General features: G+C 39.2%; 1 protein-coding gene across 4 annotated transcripts in view; it reads right to left on the bottom strand.

The window, feature by feature from the left end:
• The window catches only part of LOC150086308 (filamin-A-like), a 470,984-nt gene extending 449,664 nt beyond the window's left edge, over positions 1 to 21,320 (bottom strand). The window contains exon 1 of one of the 4 annotated variants that reach the window (XM_090374465.1): positions 21,157 to 21,320. The gene's annotated coding sequence lies outside the window, so the exon portion shown is untranslated. The remainder of the gene's footprint in view (positions 1 to 21,156) is intronic. The other 3 variants (XM_090374466.1, XM_090374467.1, XM_090374468.1) reach the window with 3 other exon arrangements.
• Between the last annotated feature and the right edge of the window lie 407 nt (positions 21,321 to 21,727).

Raw genomic sequence — 21,727 nt, 5'->3', positions numbered from 1 at the left:
AGAAAAAAAAAAGGAACTAAATTGAATTTAATAACAGATGTTCTCCAGCTCACTGGAATCTTAAGTGATATGTAAAAGACATAAAAGGATTGGACATAACTAGGGTAATATGTGAAGAGAAAAGGTCTTGGAATAAGCAGTTTGTGGCAACATAGTTGCTGATTCACTCGTCTCTAATACAAATACGTCGGATGTCTATCAAGAGTCCGTTTAAAGAGGACAGCATAATTGGATTCGCAACGATTATATTTTAAGACTTCACCGAAACTCCAATTTACCTAAAAGGAAGCAGAACAGATAGCAAAGCCACTTTAAATTCAAGAGGGTAATCATCATTTAGCCTTAGTAATCTTAGAGCATTAAACAAACGTATAATGCAGTATGTCAGACTTTCTTAGTGTAATAAACCCCTTTAAGTGTCCGATCATCTTGCTGGAAAGATGGCAGTAATTATAACATTGGAGAGGAAAAGAGCAGTTACTTTTTAGGGTCACACCAATTAGCAGTGCAACGGGGACACTCAGAGAGACAAGAAAGGGGTGGGAAATGCACACAGGAAGAGGAGAGCGAACTAGTTCAAGATAAATGAAGCAACTACCCAAGGGTTACTTTACCTTAAACTTAATGGGATAAAGATGGAAAGCAATCTTTCTGTTATCTCACCAAAGTACAAAAAGGAGAGTGAAGTCAAGTTACAGATTTGATTATAATTATTCAAATGATGAAACCCCAACTAACACCAAGTTGGTAGGATAATCAAAAATGATGCGAACGATTCCCTCCAGGAAGGGAAATGTAGCAACTCATTCAATTTTGAAACTTAAATATTCAAGTACTGTGGTAGCCGAGTGGTCATGGGAAAGAGTGCAGTAACACTCGTTCTTCGAGAGGACCGTGGTTCAAGTCCGCATGACTACTAAATACGATTAATGATAGTACTGTATTCATGATTTATTGTAAAAAAAAAAACTCTTCTGACTTGGCGGTCGTGCCAGAGCATAAACAAGAAAATTTATTTGCCGCACAGGATAGAAAACTGTCTTATATAAATAGTCTTCAAATCTTTCCTGATTAGGCCTGATGACAGAATTCAATATGGAAGCCGCAAACAATTAGTTATTGGTAACACTTTTTTTTTACTTGATAACAATAATTCTGTGGTTTAATTGGTTATTCGCATTTAATTAATTCATTACGAGCAACCACGTAATGTCCTTCTTTGAAAACAAATCAATTAATAGCAAGTAATCTAATTTGATTGGTCCGCTTAGTCAGAATTTCATTTATTACCACTTTAAAAATCTTATCCGTAACGATACGCATCGGAAATATTCATTCGCAGTTTCGAGTTGATTTGTTATGGATAGACATCGAAATAACGAAGACTATGAGGGGTCATTATACTGTGTCGATTCCTCGACTGAAGGACATGGCAAGACTCTGCTGACGCTGGGATTGTTCCCAGTGAGATTTCTTCCGAGGATCATTACCTTCTCTGCTGGCCTGGGATCTTCCCAGACGGAATTCGCATGCAGAGTTGTTGTTGTAGGGTTCCAGGGGCATCAGCAACTTATGCCATATTGCGTCGTATATAATGTGTGTGTTCCGTGGTCAATTTGCTGTTTCCTAGACGGAAAAACCGAGTTTCTGAGAGGAGAAAACCATGCGACCGACTAACTCAGCCATTGTGAAAAAGACCCATAATTCCTCGCGTCACTGATGGGATTGGAACTCGGGTATTTTCCACCCGGTTTCGGGAGGACGATGTTTATACCAACTCTGCCGCTCACGGCGGCCAAGCATAGGAAAATTCCACCCGCCGTGGGAATTTCTTCTGCCTTTTGGAACTCTTGCCGACACTGGGATTCTCCCAGTGTGGGCTCTGATTTGGGAAACTTCCTACTGGCCTGATTGTTAATCACGCGAGATTTATCTGCAGACGCCACCTTCGTGGGATTCCCCGTTCTTCGGGATCTTGCTGACGTCGGGTTTACCCGGCGTGGGATTATCATCTTTATTACGGCATCCCATCCGTACAGAGAGGTTCCTTTATCGTCTTCTGACCTGGCTCCTTTTCAGGTATGATTCGCTCTGCTCTCCTCAGCTGCTGTGCCCATAGATCTTTCCCTATGTTAACCATGTGGAATCCTTTTCACTGAAAGAGGGATTGTCTGGTTTGGCACCAGAATCCTTCTACTTCTGCGTCGCCGCCTCGGAAGATCTGCAGCTGACCAATCTGACCTCCCACATTTGCTCTTTTTCTTTATTTGTCCAATACCCACCCTTTCTTTAAAACTCCCTCTTACTTTAGGATTCCTATACTGTAGCTCGCCTTTGGGATGCTTCTTCTATTATCCCCTTTTTGTCTTCCAAACTCTCCTAGCCCCTGCCTTCATCTCCATATGGACAGTTTGTACCCACGCTCTGCATGTGTAGACAGCTCGGCCAGAGCCCTTATCTACTGACCCTGGTCCAGCTCCCTGTGGCATGGACGGATGCTGGACGGCTGCCTTCTTGGTGATCACGCCTCCCACTAACTAAGAGACACCAAGCAGCCAACACTATTCACATAACCCACACACTACTCACACAGACTGGTGAGAGAAGTGAATATTAGTAATGAGTAGGAGCAGTAGATCAATAAAGAATGAAATGAGTTTGTGGGAGAGCGCAGAAACTTCTTTGAAGAAGGTTGTTGTTGTAGTAGGGTTTTAGGAGCATCAGCAACTAAAGCCGTATTGCTCCGTTTGTACTGTCTGTAAATTACGTGTGTTCTGTGGTCGGTTTTCTGTTTGCTGAACGAAAAACCCGAGTTCCCGGAAGGGAAAACCTTCTACCCTCGCCTGAGACCGACTAACGCAGCCACGTTCTGAAAAAGGCCCATAAAAATTCCTCGCGTCATCGATGGGACTAACTGAGGTCTCAGACGCCGTCCTCTCCACCCGGTGTGGGGAGGACCGCGATTCTACAACTGTGCTACCCACGAGGGCCTTTGAAGAAGAACGAGGATTTTTATCAGAAAAGGAAATGTCTCCCAAAAATGTAGAAAATTATTTTTAATTAGAATGGGTTTAATTTGGACTTTGTCAGTTACTCTTCAAGAAACTGACAGTCGATGCACAGATGGGGAGAGTAGCCAAACAGTTGCAGGAGCACGAGGAACCATTCTCAAAGCGGAAATAGTGCGTTTGGATCAATAGAATAATAGACGCAACACACTTCGTCACACCATATGTTTAGTCTATCGGCGGATTTGTCATTTCAGATGTGTCCCCCATCACAGCCACAGAGTAGTACCTTACTTCTCTGTGATCACAGCATACAAACTTTTGGAAACTTCCGTCAGAAGCTACGCGTGTTCTACCTGAGAAGCACAAAAATCTACAGAGATTTAATATTTACGAGGGATTATAAATGACTCATTTGCATAAAGTAACGGCTGACTTAAATAAACAATAAACTAAAACGTCATCACTTACTTTAAGTGTCGCGTGAAGTTTTAAAAGTAAAAATGAATACAGTAAGAAATTCGAATTTATAACCACCCACATACTGACATCTAGAGGAAAACTGCACAACTAGTCATTACATTTTAGTTTTATCTACTCCATCAACGGAAATGAAATTTTAAATGATAAAATAAGTACTTTCCAGCATCTCTATTCTATTACGTATCGTACACTATCTTCCAAAAAAGTATAAGGACACATATTGATTTCACATTAACGTCACTGCAACCGGCTTCGATCGCGTGTCAATGTCACAGACCGCTGATTACGGTTGGTGATGTTTGGCTTATATACCGGCGTTCTTCCATTAAAAAGAGAGGTTGTGGAATTCCATAAGTAGTATATTCGTACAGATCTCAATCCCCTGTTGACGCATTAAACTCTTTGGTTGATCTGCTGGAGTGTCTGACGAGATTGTCATGCTAACCTTCCGGGTATCCTCTGGTCACGTGGAGTGAGTTTCCATGTTCTTCCTGTGTGTCGCTGATAAAGTTATCGATGGTCGACAATCAGCAACTGCGCAAATAGAAAGGCCAACAACAATACCTCTATTGAGTTAGTTGGTCTCGGTCGAGGGGCTCACGATTTTTTCACCTGGAAACTCTGGTTTTTCGTCCAGCAGACAGAAAATCGAAACACACGCAATCGGAACACACGCAATTTACACGGAGCAATATGGACTTAGTCGCTGATGCTCCTAAAACCCTACTACAACAACGATCAGTCGGCTGTACATTGCCATCACGAGAACAACTAACCTGTGTAGTTGCTATGCCTTCCTTATATCCCGGCCTGTCATTGTTTATCCGGGAAGGTGTTCCGGATACTTTTGAGGGTTGTGCACTTTATAGCTAACACCTGGACGGGATCCCTCCAGAAAGACATGATTGGCGAGGTATACTGTTTGAAAAGGGCCATCTGTAGGGGTGACCTGGTCGAGGTGTAAAACACCTCGAGGTTTTTTCAAGCTTAATCACGTGACATACACAATGCATCTAACATTAAATATATATATATTAATTTAATTATACTGCGTGCTATCTAAAGATTTGGAACAATATTTTCTGGGGGAGGGATTCTAAGCAGCAGTGAACTTTGCAAATGTTTCCTCAATACACTAGTTAAAGGTAAATATAGGGGCTCGCAACAAATATCGCATAAGTAATCATTCTGTCGAATTCTGATCTTAACAGGTCAAGAAAACAAGATTAGGAATGACAAAGAATATACAAAAGTAACAAAGTTTGTTTAGAAACTGTTTATCAGGAGTCCAAGGTGGAGGATAATAGCAAGACAAAGGGGAACTTTCCTCCGTTTATCTCCTGTGGCTACAATACGTGCTGGCCCAGAACCAAACGGCGTAAATAATTCGAGCAGTCTTAACATCTTAGTCATTGTGTGACTGGATATGGACACAACAAATTAGCTCCATCCAGTTGATACAGCGACTTAACTGGAAACAAGAGAAAAGAACTTTCGCCCCTTGCAGTTTGGTCATTGAAGTTTCGTGCTGATGAATTAAATACTGAATAATAAACAAGGCAATCCTCTACTTTCAAGGTTAAAATGAATGCAATAACTGAATCTCTGTTAGGTTACTGCAATTCTATTTCTTGAAAATCTGCCAACGTACACACTACAGATACGTCAGCTACATCTGTTAGCTTTAATCTTGGTCAAGTTAGATCTTGCCTTCCGGGAGAAAGACAGTCACCGATGGACAATTTTGTCGTTAATAATTTCTGTCGAGGTTTCAACAGATTAAATAGAAGCTGAAGGATAATTACGAAGGAAGTGATAAACCACCTTATATATTTGTGGTCCCTGCAATATCGGACGCGTTTAACAAAGAGATCTTTAGAAGAAGTCGACGATTTTTCACTTTTAATTAACCAGGAAACGATCCTAACAAGGTGACACGTCATGATTATATTTCGTACGAAAGAAAACTGTCATCAACTGCCTTATTTACGATTAAAGCATTCTTGAACACACTTCACATGGCCTATTTGTGTCACAAGCTAATCAGTAGTTCGATTAAGGATGATTTTTTTTTTTTTTTTTTTTTTTTTTTGTTATCTGAAGCACATGAATTTGCACAATGGATTTAAATGAATACAGTTACCAATAAACTTTCCTCGGGCAATACTAAAAATGTACTGATTAGGGAATTTTAAAAATATGCTATCCAAAGTAAGGATGACTTTCACACAGTTATTTGGTATTATCCAAATAGTGCAAGAAACCCACAGACTTTTGATGAACACCGAAAAAAAAAATAACAAAAAATAAACAAAATTATGCACTTCCCTCCTCATGAAGATAACTATCCAATTGGCCTTTGAATTTATTCAAACTGTGACCCACAACTACCTGCGAACGCAACTTGTTCCAGCAACCAACGACTCGCTGGCCTAAAAGAAAACTTCCTACAATCTAGTCTAATCCTCTTCACCTGTAATTTGAATTTATGCCCCCGAGTTCTAGAATTCTTTATAAAAGTGAAAATTCCGCCTTCATTCCTTTTACTGATCCCACTCAGAGCCTTATAAACCTCAATCAGGGCACCTCTGAGGTGCCTGGTTGACAAGCTGTGCAGCCCACATAAGCGGAGTCTTTCCTCGTATGGTCGCCCTTTTGCCGATCTCACCATGCGAGTTGCCCATCGTTGGACCCTTTCAAGAAATTCAATGTCTTTTATTTAGATGAGGTCTCCATATTTGAACACTGTTCCAAATGTGGCCTTACAGTTGCCTTGTACAGTGAGATTATGATCTCCCTATCTCTACAGGATAATGTTTGTTCAATCATTGATAGGACACCATGGGTTTTCCTGGTCGCCTGTTTACACTAGTTATTTATATTACATCATTTTATATGGGGCAAATTAATCAGCCCTACAATCAGGGAAGGGGATTTTACGGTTTGCGCAACATACGTGGATATAGGTACGTATTAGCACATACTGATTTTAGACGAGCAGATGAGACATGGTAACATTAGGGATGCACACCTGCATTTCATCTAGCGATGGCATTTTTATCTCCTTTTTTTCTGATAAAGTACATCAAGCTCAGCGAAGGATTTCAGATAAATATTATAATATTTATATCTGAAAAGCTAGACCCAACTAGTTCGTTAGTTAGAATGATATTCATGCTAAATTATTACACTGTCTTGCTATTGCAAAGACGTTCCGAAACAGTACTTTGATTTCGCTTCAAGGTTATAACCATAGAAGATTCGTATGGAGACAGATATACATACGAAAGATCTTCCTTCACAAACGCTGAAAAAGAAAAACTTCTGGCATTAAAATATAATGTCACAAGCTCAACAAAAGCGAGGGTAAACGGTTTTCCGATAACATCACGTAGCTCAAACCGAACTTTCATTCCGGCTGAAGGAATAAAAAACTAACGCAGGGTTTTCCGAGCTGGCTGTTTGAAAAGTAGCTTTGGAGACAATCGCCAACCATTACTTCTCCAGTTTAAACTCCTGTGCGAGTAACTACTGAATAAAAACCTATAGGAAAAGCATTCGAAGAAAAGGGAATAAAAGCTGTATGCGAACTCCAAATGCATAAAATGGGTTTATAATAGGCGATGGATGTCGTAGGTCGCCAACTGAACAGTGTTGAAAAGAATTCTCAATTTTTTGGGACCCTTTTGGGGCCTTGTACCCAGATACCAAATTACTTGGGACGATTTATGATAATTCTCGGAAAGGTCTTAAAATACACCCCATATGCCAGCAAAACTGATTGACAAACATACTTTATAAAGGAAAACAACAGAAGTTACTGCTTCGTCTCCTTTAGAGAGAGAAAACTGAAATCAACTTCAGGAATTGAGCCTCCATTGTTCGTGTTTAGTCAGCAACCATTTCTACCAACTGACTTGGATCTAAGATTCGAATAACGTCGCAAGAACCCCATAGCCCAAATAACTCTTTTTTTATGTGGGGTTTTTCAAGAGCGTTATCTAAGTAAAGATTCTTGAAACATCCTACAGATGTATGGCCTACGCTATACGAGTCACTGAATCTTCACGAGAAAAAATGTTTTATGAAATTGCTCAGCCTCCATAATTACTTACCCAACAACGAGTAATCCCTTCAGACTTCAACAACGTTTGGGCCGGTTATGATAATAAAATGCAACATTAACTTATGCAGCGATCTCAATTCAGTCTCCTTTTGAGGGAAATTCCTGTCTACTTGTCTTATAACCAGCCTTGGGTATCGAAGCGCTTCGCCTTCAAAATCAAATTTCATTACACGAATATCATTCACAAGAACAGTCTTCGGAAAATCATGTCAATATTGATGTTTTCCAAGAACTGTCTACAAGTTAAAAAATATCAGAAAATTCTAATTCGAATCTAGTTTTGTTTGTAAATAATTTGGAATCATTTTTGTGTACCACACCTGCTTTGTAAACAATACTCTGTAAATAAGCAAACATGCTTTGAAAATATTCTTCGTTGAGAACAATGTGTATGGCCTTTCATTCTTGTTCCAGCTCTGCAAATAATTTTATATCGCTTTATAAAATTATATCAGTTCATCTACTCTACAAGTGTCACTAGATAAATCCTCACCTCTCCTCAACGGAATAACACTGGCAAGATTTAAGTTGTTGATCTTAAAATATGACACTAAACGATGAAATACGCTGTAACAAGAGTTAGCCATTCAATCTTGTCAAATCTTCCCACCACGACCCACAGAATATTTGGCGTGTGAGTGTGCTCGTTATCTAGTGGGGACATCTACTTTAGGGGAAAAAGGAGTGTTCTCCCACATTAAAGAATGCGGTCACCAGAGGTGCCTTGTACAATATCAAACTGGATTTTGGTGAGAACTGCTTGGAACTCAATTTTCTTGGAATACAAATTTCGATTTTGAGAAACGGTGGCCCAAATTTACTTAAAACTAGCCTGACTAATAACACAAACATTTATTTTTACAAAATGAGAACACGCATCACATCTTCCTATGAATAAAATGGCGCACCGAGATCGTGTGATGCAATTTAAAGAATTATATTTAAATTATTTGTAAATAAGTGATAACGACCATCAAATAAATTCTGGAATTTGTATCCCTACTAAAGCAGAAAAGGTTTATTTATAACAAATTGTACAAAATTAAACAAGGTTTCATATTGACGAAGTAACACATTAGCATTTTCAAAATTCACGGGAGGAATTCATTAAAGTTATCTATCGTGACCATAAATATGCTTAATACTGTTGATCAAAGAACTTGATACAAGTTCTTTGATCAACAGTATGTATGCTTGATATATATTGAAAAACTGTAGGTTCGTCATAAAACATCTGTATCTTATTGCACAGGGATAGATGGATACGGGAAACTATTGACGAACAGAAAAGATTTAAAGTAGCTAATCCAAAGGAAAACACGGATGAAACGAAACTGAACATCAGGCCATCCTTAATTTTTTGAGGAGAATGGAAAGGACCAAAAGTTATTCACGATCGCATGAAAGCTTTATCTGATGATGCTACTATACCTTCTGAAAAAACAGATAAATGTTAGTTAGGAAGCTTAACTGGAGTCGAGAATCCATAGCTAATTCCCCCCACCACCCCCTCAGGAAAAATGTCCAAAAAATGTAACACCTGGTTACGCAGGACAAACATATTAAAGTATTTGACTCCCGGGTAATGAAATATTTAAGGAATCGGACCGACCATCATCCTTGAACATTTGGCCAATGCCAAAAGTCAGTTCTTGCCGGGTGTCAAGAATGCTCACTTCTTTAATTTTTTTTTTTTTTTTCCTAGTTTACACACGCATAATGCAGATCCACAAAGATTTCTTTCGAGAATTGTAAGAAACATTTAATAAATTAAAGGTTTCTTAAATTTGATCATCAGCCCCTAACCTCGACGCCCATGGCACTCGCTAGGATAGGGGCGAATTAAGAAACTATTTTTTAGAAAAAAAATATTCTAAAAGAAACATTTTAAAAATCAACTTTGTTTTTTTTTTTTTTTTTTTTGGATTTAATTTTTAAATTTCGGCTCTTTCTTGAAATTTCAGTAATAATTATTTTATCAATAAGTTCAAACGGATAGGAGTTATAGACACGTGCAGAAACTCTCGAGTACATTAAGCACACAATCGAATCAAAGCAGGGTCTGTGTGCGTTTGCCTCCACACTTCTACCTCCCGAAGAATGAACCATTTTATTTTCAGGAAATAAAAAAGAGGATAGAGAGAAGAAAAAAGGTGGCACGTTGCCTGCTGGCGAGTCGCTCAAACTCCAAATAGTTTCATCATGAAGAATCCAAACGTGCAGAGGGCTTCCCAGCCACAAAGATTCATTGTAACTGTACTCTGTCAGAGTAGGAGAGGGAAGAAAAAAAACCCAGTTAACTGTCTAGGGACTATTGCCTTACGTTCCCAGATGAAAGCATATTTAATGACCGGATACACTTACTGATAAACCCTAAGTAAATTTTAAATAAAGGACAATACATCTCGACTCTTCACTTCCGTATTCTTAACCAACAACGTGAGCCACTGGTAAAATCATTATTAATCTTTTAATAAATATTAAATACAAGCACTATACAGTTTCAAACATTAGTTTACAATATGGTAAATTGATACATCCTTAAATAATAATTACAATAAATGGTTAGGTTATTTATATAAATGTTAAAACAATAGTCCCGAGGAGGAGCCTTGAGGGACGCCTCGTAGTAAAGAATCTGTCAAGATAGTGAGACATTATAGATAACTCGATAATGTCTACTGATAACAGAATTGGATAGCCAACTGATAAGGGGGGTCATCAGTGCTGTATTTTTCCAATTTGTTTTACAGGGTCAAATGGCCTTGAAAAATCAGCGTATACAGTCCCACCACCCGCGCCAACTTCCAAAAAGGTAGTTTGCCAGAAAGAAACCAGGGTTGTCGCAATATTTCGTATTGCGACTACAAACTAGAGCAGTCGACAATGCCTGCGGTTGCTGAGATGCTGGCCCCACCTTCCTAGCGCCGCAATCATAATTACTGACAGGCACTACGGTGCCGTTACTATATATGCTGCGTCAGTCGGTGACGTCTCTCCTCAATACCGTAGAATGCGTCCACTCGTGGAGGTAGGGTTGGTCATTATGGTTAGGCTAAAAGCACCTATTATCTATAAGATGTCCGTCCGCATGTAATAACTCGACTCTCGGTGGATGGATTTTCATAAAATTTTATATTTAAGCCTGTTAAAAAGATTTATGGAGCTATTCCAAATTTAATTAAAATCAGACAAATGGAAATCTGGAAATTATTTTATTCGTACATAACATATAGGCTATCAGTATACCAAATATGGTAGCTGAAGCACTGAATATTGTTTGTTTGGAAGAATGAATGGGCAATATGGCGGATAAACATCATGTTTCCCATTCTTTCAAGCTATTTCCTGTTTAAAAGCCTAGCCTTATTTAGTAAAGTGTTTTGCTGGCGAAATGTTTCAAAATATACTCGAACTAATATCAGTATTTCAGACAAAGTATAATCGACGCACAGTTAGCTACTACTCGCCCACTTCTAGTTCTGAGTATTATTGCGTAGGATCACTAGGCAAGATGGTGCGTGATGCGACGAATAAACCAGCGGGGGAAAAAAAAAAAGTTCGTTTATCTAGAGATCACGCAGTTCGTCTTCCTTTATTACATAAATCTTACGTGAAATTGTAGTGAACAACGACTTCCTGAACGCTTATTGATTACGAAACATCGTCGTTCTAGATTACAACTGCGATAACCTTCGTAGAAGTCTGTTGCCCATCGTGCGTTGTATCACGTGCACAGAAATTTCGTCGGTGTTTGACTTTGTTAAAATGAACTGCAGGCGATGTTTCCAATTTCTCTTTGGGAAACATCAGACCAACTGGTAGAACAGGAAGAGAAGAAATGGGTAACGTAAACGTCATTAGGTCTAGTTTTATAACATCAACTTCCAGTTTATGTTCTTTCTTGTCAGCCCTGATGATGGTTTCATAAAATGTAAATCCGAACGTTGAAATAGTTTAAGTAGTCAAATACGCTGGGCGTTAACTTTTAAAAAATTTCCACCATTTAATGTTTGATGAAACTTTTTTCTTTCTTTTTTTTTTTAATCCCAAACGTATGTAAAATATTTTTCTTTCACAAATAATTTTACTATTTGTAAAATAACCACTTGAGTACGTAGAGCTAATATTAGGGTTTTCTATTGAATACTAGAATTCTTTTAGGCCTGTACACTAGCCACAGTAACTGAGACTGTCCGTCAAATTCTCAGGGCAATTGAAATTGGGATAATTTTAAAGAACAGTCCTCACAAATACACTGCAGCACCACTGATCGCAATACCAAACTGATCGAAAACTGTCAACAAACCTAACCCATCGGTTACTTTCACTTGCATATTTCCTTCGGAACATACACACCGATTATTATATCACTGAGTTGGCTCTGCATTAGGAACAACCCCCCCCCCCCCCCCGCCCCGTGTAGGAATTGATCGGTCTGTGATGCTGGCGAAGGCTCAAAGTCGGGAACGGCTGATATAAGATTGCAGTTCGCACATGTGGCGATCAGTTTTTGAGTATCTGCAAGGAAGAATGGGTCGGCGTCGAGATCTTTCCGATTTCAAACATGGAGTGTTTGTGGGGATAAGACGTGCAGGTGCCAATATCTCGACGCCTGTGGTAAGAGTCGTGTATCTCGTTTCGTAACAAAGCAGCAGAATGACCCAGCTAACTACTAGTACGCAGTGGGAATAGCAAGACACATGTACTTAGTGTTACAGGCCAAGCGGCACCGGGAGTTTCTCAACTCCGCAAAACACATGGACTATGGGCTGGACATTAGCTCGTATAGGTTAGCTAAAGCAGCCGACGGTCGTCAGGGTCACCCATGCTCACTGCGGCTTGCATAGCCATGTCAGCACCAACACTGACCGACAGTTGGAAATTATCGGTTGGTCTGATGAATCCTGTTTCCAACTCATGCTGATGGGCGTATTCGCATTTGGAAAAGGAACGAGAGGCCATGGCACCCGGATGCACTGTTGGTGCTCACAGTAGGCTGGAGGCGGCGGTGTTATGGTTTGAGGAATGCTTTTGTGGCATATCTTGCATCTTCTAATCACTGTTAATCAATGGCCCAATGGGAACGCCTGCCTTTCTATCGTTGCTGACCAAGTATACTCTTTCATGATTACGGTATGTCAAGCCAACTCTAATCTATCAAAAAGACAACATTTCATGCTACAAGGCCCAGCAGGTTGCGAACTTGTTTCAAAAACATGACAATGAATTCTCCATCCTTCCATGGCCGCTCAACCCAGCTGAGCAGGTTTGGGATCTACTGGAGGATATTTGATGCTACGAGCATCCACCTGACAATATGCGGGAATTACATGGACACATCGTGTAAAGTAAGTGTAGCCTACCACAGGACACCCTGCAACACACTGTGGAAGTCCATGCCAAGAAATGTACGGGCTGTATTACGGGCAGAAGGTGGCCCCACGAAATCTTAAGTAGGTGTTTCTGATGCAAAGTAAACTCGGTGTAATTTCAGCCAAGAATTGTGTTCCCGGACAACCTCCCGATTCGTCGGTTCCTAAAACCAGATTGAATAGAGAGAGAGAGAGAGGCGTTGCTTAAAGTCGCCTCGCATTTTAAACATCTTAAAAAGAACCAAAAATTAGCGACTGACGTAGCTAATTGGTCAAACGCGGTTATATCAGTACAGGTGTTGGAGTTCATCGTCGTTCAAGTTCGCGTGACTGCTAAATTCACTGACGTTCTTGTGATAAAAGTGGAAAGTGCAATAAAGCAAGCTTATACAGCATTAACAAAAAGGCCAGTACTTCCCATTTCACCTATCCGTCCTCTCTAACAGTTGGTCTAGTTATTCCTCGAATTTTTCAAACTACCACCTCTACTACACCCGATGGAAGTTTGTTCCAACAATCGAAGAAAAATATAACGAAACATCAGGGACGGGGAAACTTTAAAAAAAAACTTTTCCAAAAAAAAAAAAAAAAAACAACAGCTAAAGCACTCGTATTAAAAGGGATTAAAGCAGGTCCAATTACACATCAGTGTTCGTTAAATTTGTTTCTTTCTTAAAATATTTTGACTCGCGAAAAAGAAGAATGTGCATGTGGATGAACCTCTCTACCAGTTCCTTGACTGATTTCGGATAAACGAAGTTTCGGATTACTGACTTTCCATCCCGCGCGTTTTTTGTTCCCCCCCCCCCCTTAAGGAAGAGTTGTCAAACCTATCAGAGAAATGGAACAGCAAATGACAGTGGCTCGTATTTGAAGCAACCGAGATCAAAGTATTTGTATTTTTGCTAAAGTTCAACTGCAAGTCTCAAAAAATGCCAAAAGAAAATAAATCTAGGGGGATGGTTGGAAGGGGAGGAATAGCAGCCGGTACTAAGGGGTTCATTGGCTTAAGGAGTCAAACATCAAGATACCTTATGAACTAAACATTCCCAGAAATCCGCGAGATAATCCACACGTGTGGTCTGAAGGTCGCAGACGGAGCAAAGATCTGCAGCGACGAACCAACGCACTAAAAGCGGCTCGTACATTTCGAAAAGGTTATTTTTGTAAGCACGTGAATAACCCGCGCGACACAGCAGACTAGAGACGGATGACAGATGGCGGACTGCTAATGCTAGCGGTGAACGAAAGTTTTCAGGGCACCGTTGATTGAAAATTCTTCTTAGTTGTGTAACGCAGAAGTTTAGTTTTTATATTCTAAAAATGCACATGGATGGGGCCCCGTGAAAGAACCATGCGACCTCTCGTGGTTATGAAAGAGAACATTATTTTTCCAACTAGCTACTTTTAATTTTTTTTTATGACGGTTGAATTTATTCACATAAAACAGGTGTTTATGGTTCGAATAGTACTAATAGATTTTGTTACGAAGCCTGGAAAAAATAATAATAAAAATCCAAGATCGTATATTACAATAACTTCTAGGAAAGTAGGTGGCGCTGGTAAAAAATGGCGTGTTCTTTTACATCATGGATGGGGAAACTGGCATATAGGCAGCCACCTAAAACGGATCATTAAGTAATAGTCTGATCATTAGAATAATTACATTTAATCACTGATTGTAATTAACTGGAAGAGCGAACGAATAGCCTTCTGATTCTAATATATAATCTTGTTTAATTTCAATTGTTTTTGCTTGCAGTTCGTGCTACATGGGCTTGCTGACTTAGCCCATCTGCTAAGTCTAAGAGTTATCGAAATGCCATGCGTCGATGCCTTGTGGTTTTCTCCTGATGAGGTGAGGTAACCAAAATTTGTTTGTTCCATTTGGTTTATTTACACTTAGACGTTCGGCTGAATGTTCAACATTGCACTTTGGTATTTTTAAGAACTGAACGAAGTGATTGTAGCTGATCACTCTGGCTTGGCAGGTTTTTCAAAAACTTTGTTCGAAAAACTATCCAAATCTAACAGTTTTCATAAGCTGGAAGAAGACTAATATAGCCTAAGCAAGCGTCTTGTGCCTCAAAAATCCTTTTATTCAAAGATTTGAGGGTAAGGAAACTGACCCTCAATAGTTATGACACTCTCTAGAATGAATCTGAAAAATTTTAAAGGAAGTTCATATCTTTGACAAGATTTTTCGAACTACTTGAACATTGGTAGCCAGATTAAAACGAAATCAAACCCCACTTGACCTTTCACCGAGTTAGGCTGATAATAGCACACCTTATTTGGGACTATAACACGAGTACACTTTGATTAATTGCTACAATCATATCCAGTTTTACTGAAAAAGGCGCGTTCCTGCAAAGCGTAAAATGGTTTTAAAAACAGACAATTTAAGTCCATCTTTTGTGAAAGCCGTACCTGGATGCGGGAGAAGGATATTCGCTTTTGCAAGAGTGAGAGTTTTACTAATAATCTGCTTTACATTTCTGAATATAGAAATTTGCAGACTAAAATTCCTATGAAATATTTTCAGAGGTAAACTTGTTTTGAGGAATGCTTGTTGGATGACTTGCGAACAATTAAACAGGATATAGACTCTGCACTTGCAATAAACAGAAGTGGCCCTAGACCAGCTTGACAGCAACGGGCACCCTACCTGAAATACACAATAGGCGTCCCCTACTCCAAAATCATCCAAATGAAGGAATGTATGCTTGCTCCCTAGGTAACCGCTCGATTCACCTATGTGGACGACCCACCCATGGCAACAAGGGTGCACGGGATTACAGCATGTTTACCTGAGCTACCAGTTCCTTCATGCTGTTAATTGGTTTACAGTACACAGTTCCTTTAAATATTCCCAAACGAAAACAGTCCAGAGAATTAAGGTCATTTATTGTTAATTCTAAGCTTTGTTCATGGATCCTTTCTCCTCTCGTACACAAGTCCAGGCATATCGAATATGACGTTACGAGCGTCGCAATTTTCTCCATAATGCCTCGCTGGCTATTTATTTTGCTCGCAATAGCATTTCGTCAGACACTGCTCCAAAGTCGTGCTCATGTGCGATTTCCAAAACTATCGAACACACACAAGTAGTTGTAACAAGTGTTTGTATGTCAAACTTAATATATAGTATGACTACTTTTGACCTTATTACATCTTCAACCCTCCTGAGAATACTTTCCATCAATTTCAGATAGGAGTTGGCCGAGATTTCTCTCCAATTTGAGCCATAGTTGGTCTTTTCACAAGGGTGTTCAATGGGATGCAGGTCCGGCTCCAAACCGACCAGCCCAACTTTTCGATGTCACTGTTCACAAAAGTCCTGCATGATCCTGCTGTACAAAGAGAGAGAGATGTAGTAAAACAGGGATCGTTTTCATAGTGCAAATGGGGTACAATTTTACACGTCCAAGCAGGTCATGGACACTACTACTACCAATAGACCCAGCCTCATTCATGCCATACCAAATACGGAGGATGCGGAAAGGTCAGGGAATGACCACCGCATATTCCCGGAGCAATATGGCCTTAGTTGCTAATGCTCCAAAAAAACAAACATCCTGATTCATGCCATCAGACTTTCTCTAAACTTCATGGTCGAGATGACACACTCCTAAAAAGCATACTTCAGGCGATATCTACACGCAAGACATCAGACCGGGGGCTGATGTCTTGACAATGTTCTTGTATCTTGGACCTGCTCCGCGATGTTTTCTGCAGTATTAGACTAGATTTGAACCCAAGCTTTTCCAAGCGAGCGACAAGTGGCAAATCCATTATTACCAGGACTGGTTTTCTTACTAGCGAAAGCTCTCGTCTTTTCACAGAATTGTCCCTGCATTGCACTATTCTAAAACATTTTTCCAAAACAAAGTCTCCAGAAATATTTTTAAGTGAGGTAACGTAAATCTAAGTCTCTCTGTGGTGTAATCTGCTGTTTATACTTGTGACGAATGACATTTCCATCACGTAGTGGCCATGTGGTGCAAAAGTATCCACGAAACGCAAAAGCGTAGTTTTATCCATCAATGAAAACACTATAATGGAAAAACTTGAGTAATACGTCACTAATACCTATAATCGGTTACCTATTTGGTAACCGATTATGAGGAAGAAAATCGGAGAAGAACTAACTGCAAGAAATTAAACTTACTCTGAGACGTACCAATATAGAAAATATCTCTAATAAATTCGGGATTTTTTCTATGTTGATATTTTCTACAAAACTGCTCTGATAAATAATTTATTTAAAACTGTTATTTGGAATTTACGTGGTCTCACTGACGAATTTAAATCTTCTAGAGAAAAATACATATTAAAATAAAAAATAAAATACAAAAGCAAGTAACCTTACTCTATAGAAATTCATGTTGGTTATTTTAAAAATAATTTTTGCTTCATTCAATTTTAGTGAAAGGACTTCATTTTATAAGAGCGTACCGATAACTCTGGCACTGTTTCCTGTTTAAACGTATTAAAAAAAAAAAAAAAAAAAGGTATAAAATTACATCATCACTTCCAAGTATTTAAAAAATATTATGCGACCATCTTCTGTAGGCTTATTTACTAAAAAAAAACAAATAAAATAAAAATAAGTATTTCAATTTCCGACCAATTTCAATAAGCATTTTAATTTCCGGTATTTTGGCGCATTCGAATGGACTGCTATCAGACGAACGGAAGTGTAATTGAGATCACGTGCCTTGTGTCTGAAAATCACGCGTGTTCTTAAGATGAAACTCATCGATGATCTTTAATTGGTTATTTAAAAAAAAATAAAAAAAAAGAGGTAATCGAGGTGAATAGAATAAATATTACCATTTTGTGATCTAACAATACCAGCCAAGACTGGAATGAAGGCAGACAGCGAAAATAAAATAACAGAATGGGCTTAAAGAACTACCCACACAAAGTTATTTCTGGTGCAGGTCGGCCAAGAAAACACGAGTGAGTTGCGAAAGAAAGTACAGTACTAGCTGAAGTTACATTTTAGCGTGGTTATCCTACAAGAACATTTTATGATCGAGACAATTTCTCTTGACTTTTGAATTATTCGGTATTAGTTATATAATTTGATGTATAGTCTTTATCCAAGTTTTTGTTGTGAACCATGATGATTAACCGTACCGGGATATTGCCCTAGTTATTATCTCAAACAAAAGGCATTTATACATTCATTGGCCAAAACATTAGAAACCTTTATTCAATATCTAGTTGGGCGATCTTTTGCCCAAATTGCAGCCTTACAGGTCGTGGCATGCATTCCACTAAGTATCTGAGGGAGTCGAGCTCCGGATTTGACTATTCTTCCATCAGGATATTTGTAGCTGGTGTATTGTGGTCAGCAGAGAACTGCCCTTTCCAACATACCCCAGACATTCTCAATTGGACCGAGACCTGGAGAATTAGGCAGCTAGGGTGGAAGTTGGGAATGTTCTTCGAACCATTCAGATATAATTTTTGACGTAGTCGTCTTGAAAGAATCCACTTCAATCCAGGTAAAAGTGAAGCATTGCAAGGTGAAGATGGTCCGATTGGCTAGTGATTATATATATATATATTTATACGCTGTATATATCATTAAGGGAACTTTGTTCTTCATATGCCACTGTCAAAATCTACAGTTACAGAATTTAAGGGTGGATGGGACAGTGTTGAAGATGCACACGCAGAATAACATTCAAGCACATTGTGACAACATTTGCACACCATATCTCCCATAAGCGAGTTCACGATATTGTGATGAATGTTTTAGGAATGAAAAGGTGTTTTTTTTTTTGAGATGGGTCCCTAAAGCACTGAACGCAGATCAGAAGAAGGAAAGAGTGAGATTGTGCAACATTTTGAAGCTAATGAAGCTCAGTTTTCGGGACGGTATGTCACTATGGATGAAACACGGGTGCACCACCGCTTCGAACCTGAAACAACAATATCAATGGAAATACCCTCTTCTCTCTTTCTCTCTCCTAAAAAGTTTCGAGTGCAGAAGTCGGCTGGGAAAGTCACGGCATCCGTCTTTTGGGATACAGAAGGAGTGATTATGGTTGATTTCCTTGAACGAGATTCCACAATCAATGCCGAGTATTATTCTAGCCTACCGAGACGTTTCCGCGAGGAATTTAAGTGCAAGAGCTGCGGGAAATTTGCCAAAGGAATCGTCTTGCATCATGAAAATGCATGCATGCACACACGCACGCAGCGTTTGTGACTCAGGCAACACTACATGACTGTGAGTTCGAGCCATTACAGCATCCCTCCTACTCACCGGATTTGGCTCCATCGGACTATTTTCTATTTTCCAAATTTCAAAAAGGACTTTGAAGAACAGAAATTTGACAGTGACAATTCTATGATGTAATGCAGTCAAAAACTGGTTTGAGTCAGTCTGAATTTTTGAGCCGGTTACCAAAGCTAGTGGATTGTGTCAAAAAGTGCGTTGACTTAAGGAGGTGGTGGGTGGGGGAACTATGCTGAAAAATAAATGGTTCACAACTCTACACTCAAGAGGAGTGAGGGGATATAAATTTAATTTACAAGACAGACTAGATAAAATTAAACAAATGAGTTATTAAATAAAATTCTAATTTACGAATTAGACTAATAAAAAATATGAGCCCCTCAAAAGGACAACTTCCAGACAATAATATGCACAAAGCAGACTGAAATAATGTTCTTTAAAATTACCAGAATTAATTATATTTAATTAATATACTTAAACAATGCTATAATAAGATGGGAAAACAATGTTACACAAGGCATTACTACCTTTCTATATTTGATCTTTATTTAAGAATGAAATGGTTTTGAAGGCTGTCGGAAGAATTCGATTAATGCTTCGTGGCCTTTAGCGTTTACCTTAAACAGTTCAAAACCAAGGAGGAAAAAAAAGTAGGGCGCACTCTGGTTGTTTAAAGTACCGTGGCTACGCCCTAGTGCTCTCCATAATCATCCGTGGAGAATCAATTCAGAATTAAAACCGAACGGCTTAAAATCTTTCATGAATCAGTAACATTTCCATTTCAGAACAAAAGTTGGAATTCTACCTTCCATTGCAAAGAATTCAAATGAAAGACTGAAAAAAGTATTCGAAATATTTTATTCAACGGTTCCAAACGATTATTAATGCCATTAAGACGTTCCTTGCGTTTGGCTGTCTGAGTAATCTCAATCTTCAGTTCGTGCTCAACTTTCTTTCTATCTTTTCGCTGATCGAATGCAGACGAAGCTTTCATCGCATCACGTGACTGTCGCGCCACACCTCGAACCCCGAAAGTCCCGACCCCGCCCTCCAGGCAAGCAGTGCTCAACAGCTACAATTTTGCTGAAAAGTATCCCCACTGCCTTATGAACTACGAAGATACAAAGTTGGCTGGCGTCCGTCGACGCGTTGACGTTCGAACTGCAATTTCCTGCCATCCTATCGTTCACGTGGACCACGCACGCACACACAGGGATGACACGATTGTAGCAGTTCTCCATAAAAGGTTAAGACATTGAAACAAAGGTTGGAAGTCTGTAAAGCAAACCAAAGATTTTTCTGCAATTCTACCCAAATAAGATACAGCACAGTAGCAACTCCATAGTTCAAATTAAAAAAAAAAAAAAAAAACGCGCCTTTGACAGACAAGTAGGAGCAATGTTTGACTTAGTGTGATAGATTATGATAAAGGGTTAAGGTAAAATGTCAAAGGTCATTGCAAAGATAAATGCACTGGCGCGTTAATATATATATTTTAATGTAAACTAATAATTCCATCTAGATTGCTTTGAGTTAGAATACAAATGCACGTATCTCCACATTTCGAAGTACACATTAAACATTCATACTTAAGTATCCACTGCATATTATGAAAGTTAGTCTACTTTAATAATTACCAAACGAATTATTAACTATTTGAGGTGCAGCTTTGGTATTCTGTAAATAACCACATTTAATTTATGATGGACAAAATTATTTGTTAACGAATCAAAAAAATAACGGATTGTCTTCTGAAAATTCGTGACAAACGTAACGAAAGAATATTTCTCAGGTAAATTTAACATAAGACGTTAATTCCTGAATGAACTAATCGCTAAGTTCCTAAAATACAACTGAGCAATTAATTACAAATAATACACTCGCAAAATAATAAAATATTCCACTTACCGGGTTGCTGTGTTCAGAAGCGATAGCAAAATCGCCGCAGTCCGTAGCTGGACGATGGCGAAGTGGCCTTTCGTAACACTATGTATAGCCGCGCCTTGCCGGCTTACTCACCTCGGAAACAGCCTCGCCGTACGATGGCGAATCACGCACAACTTCAGACGCTTAGTCGTACTGCGCGCGTCTTTTGCATTGGCTTTCCAAAAATAACAAAAAGAAACCGGGTATGAGTGTATAGCACACTCTGAAGCAGTGCCGGCCTGCTGGTTGTATAAGTACCCCAAATTTGGGCAATGCAAACTGAGACTGGTAGATAGCGACTCCCCTGCCTCCTACTTCAGTGCCCGAGCTTCAGGGGACAACTTACATCCTCTTTTCTTCAATCACACGCGCGTTATACCCCCCTGTGAGGTCGTTGAATTCTAACAACGCTCCTCTTATACGAGTTTAAACTTCCTAGATAAAAAAAAAATAATAATAATTGTAAATGTCAGAATGATTTAATTTCGTAAGCGTAGGTGGGATGCTTTAACTGTTTGTGTGACGCTAGGAAATTCTTCGCATGGAAATACTC

Source organism: Mastigoproctus giganteus, chromosome 5 (assembly GCF_048544385.1).
Source record: "Mastigoproctus giganteus isolate SK-2022 chromosome 5, ASM4854438v1, whole genome shotgun sequence".
In the NCBI taxonomy this organism is placed as follows: domain Eukaryota; kingdom Metazoa; phylum Arthropoda; class Arachnida; order Uropygi; family Thelyphonidae; genus Mastigoproctus; species Mastigoproctus giganteus.
This window is presented reverse-complemented; position numbering and strand designations above follow the sequence as displayed.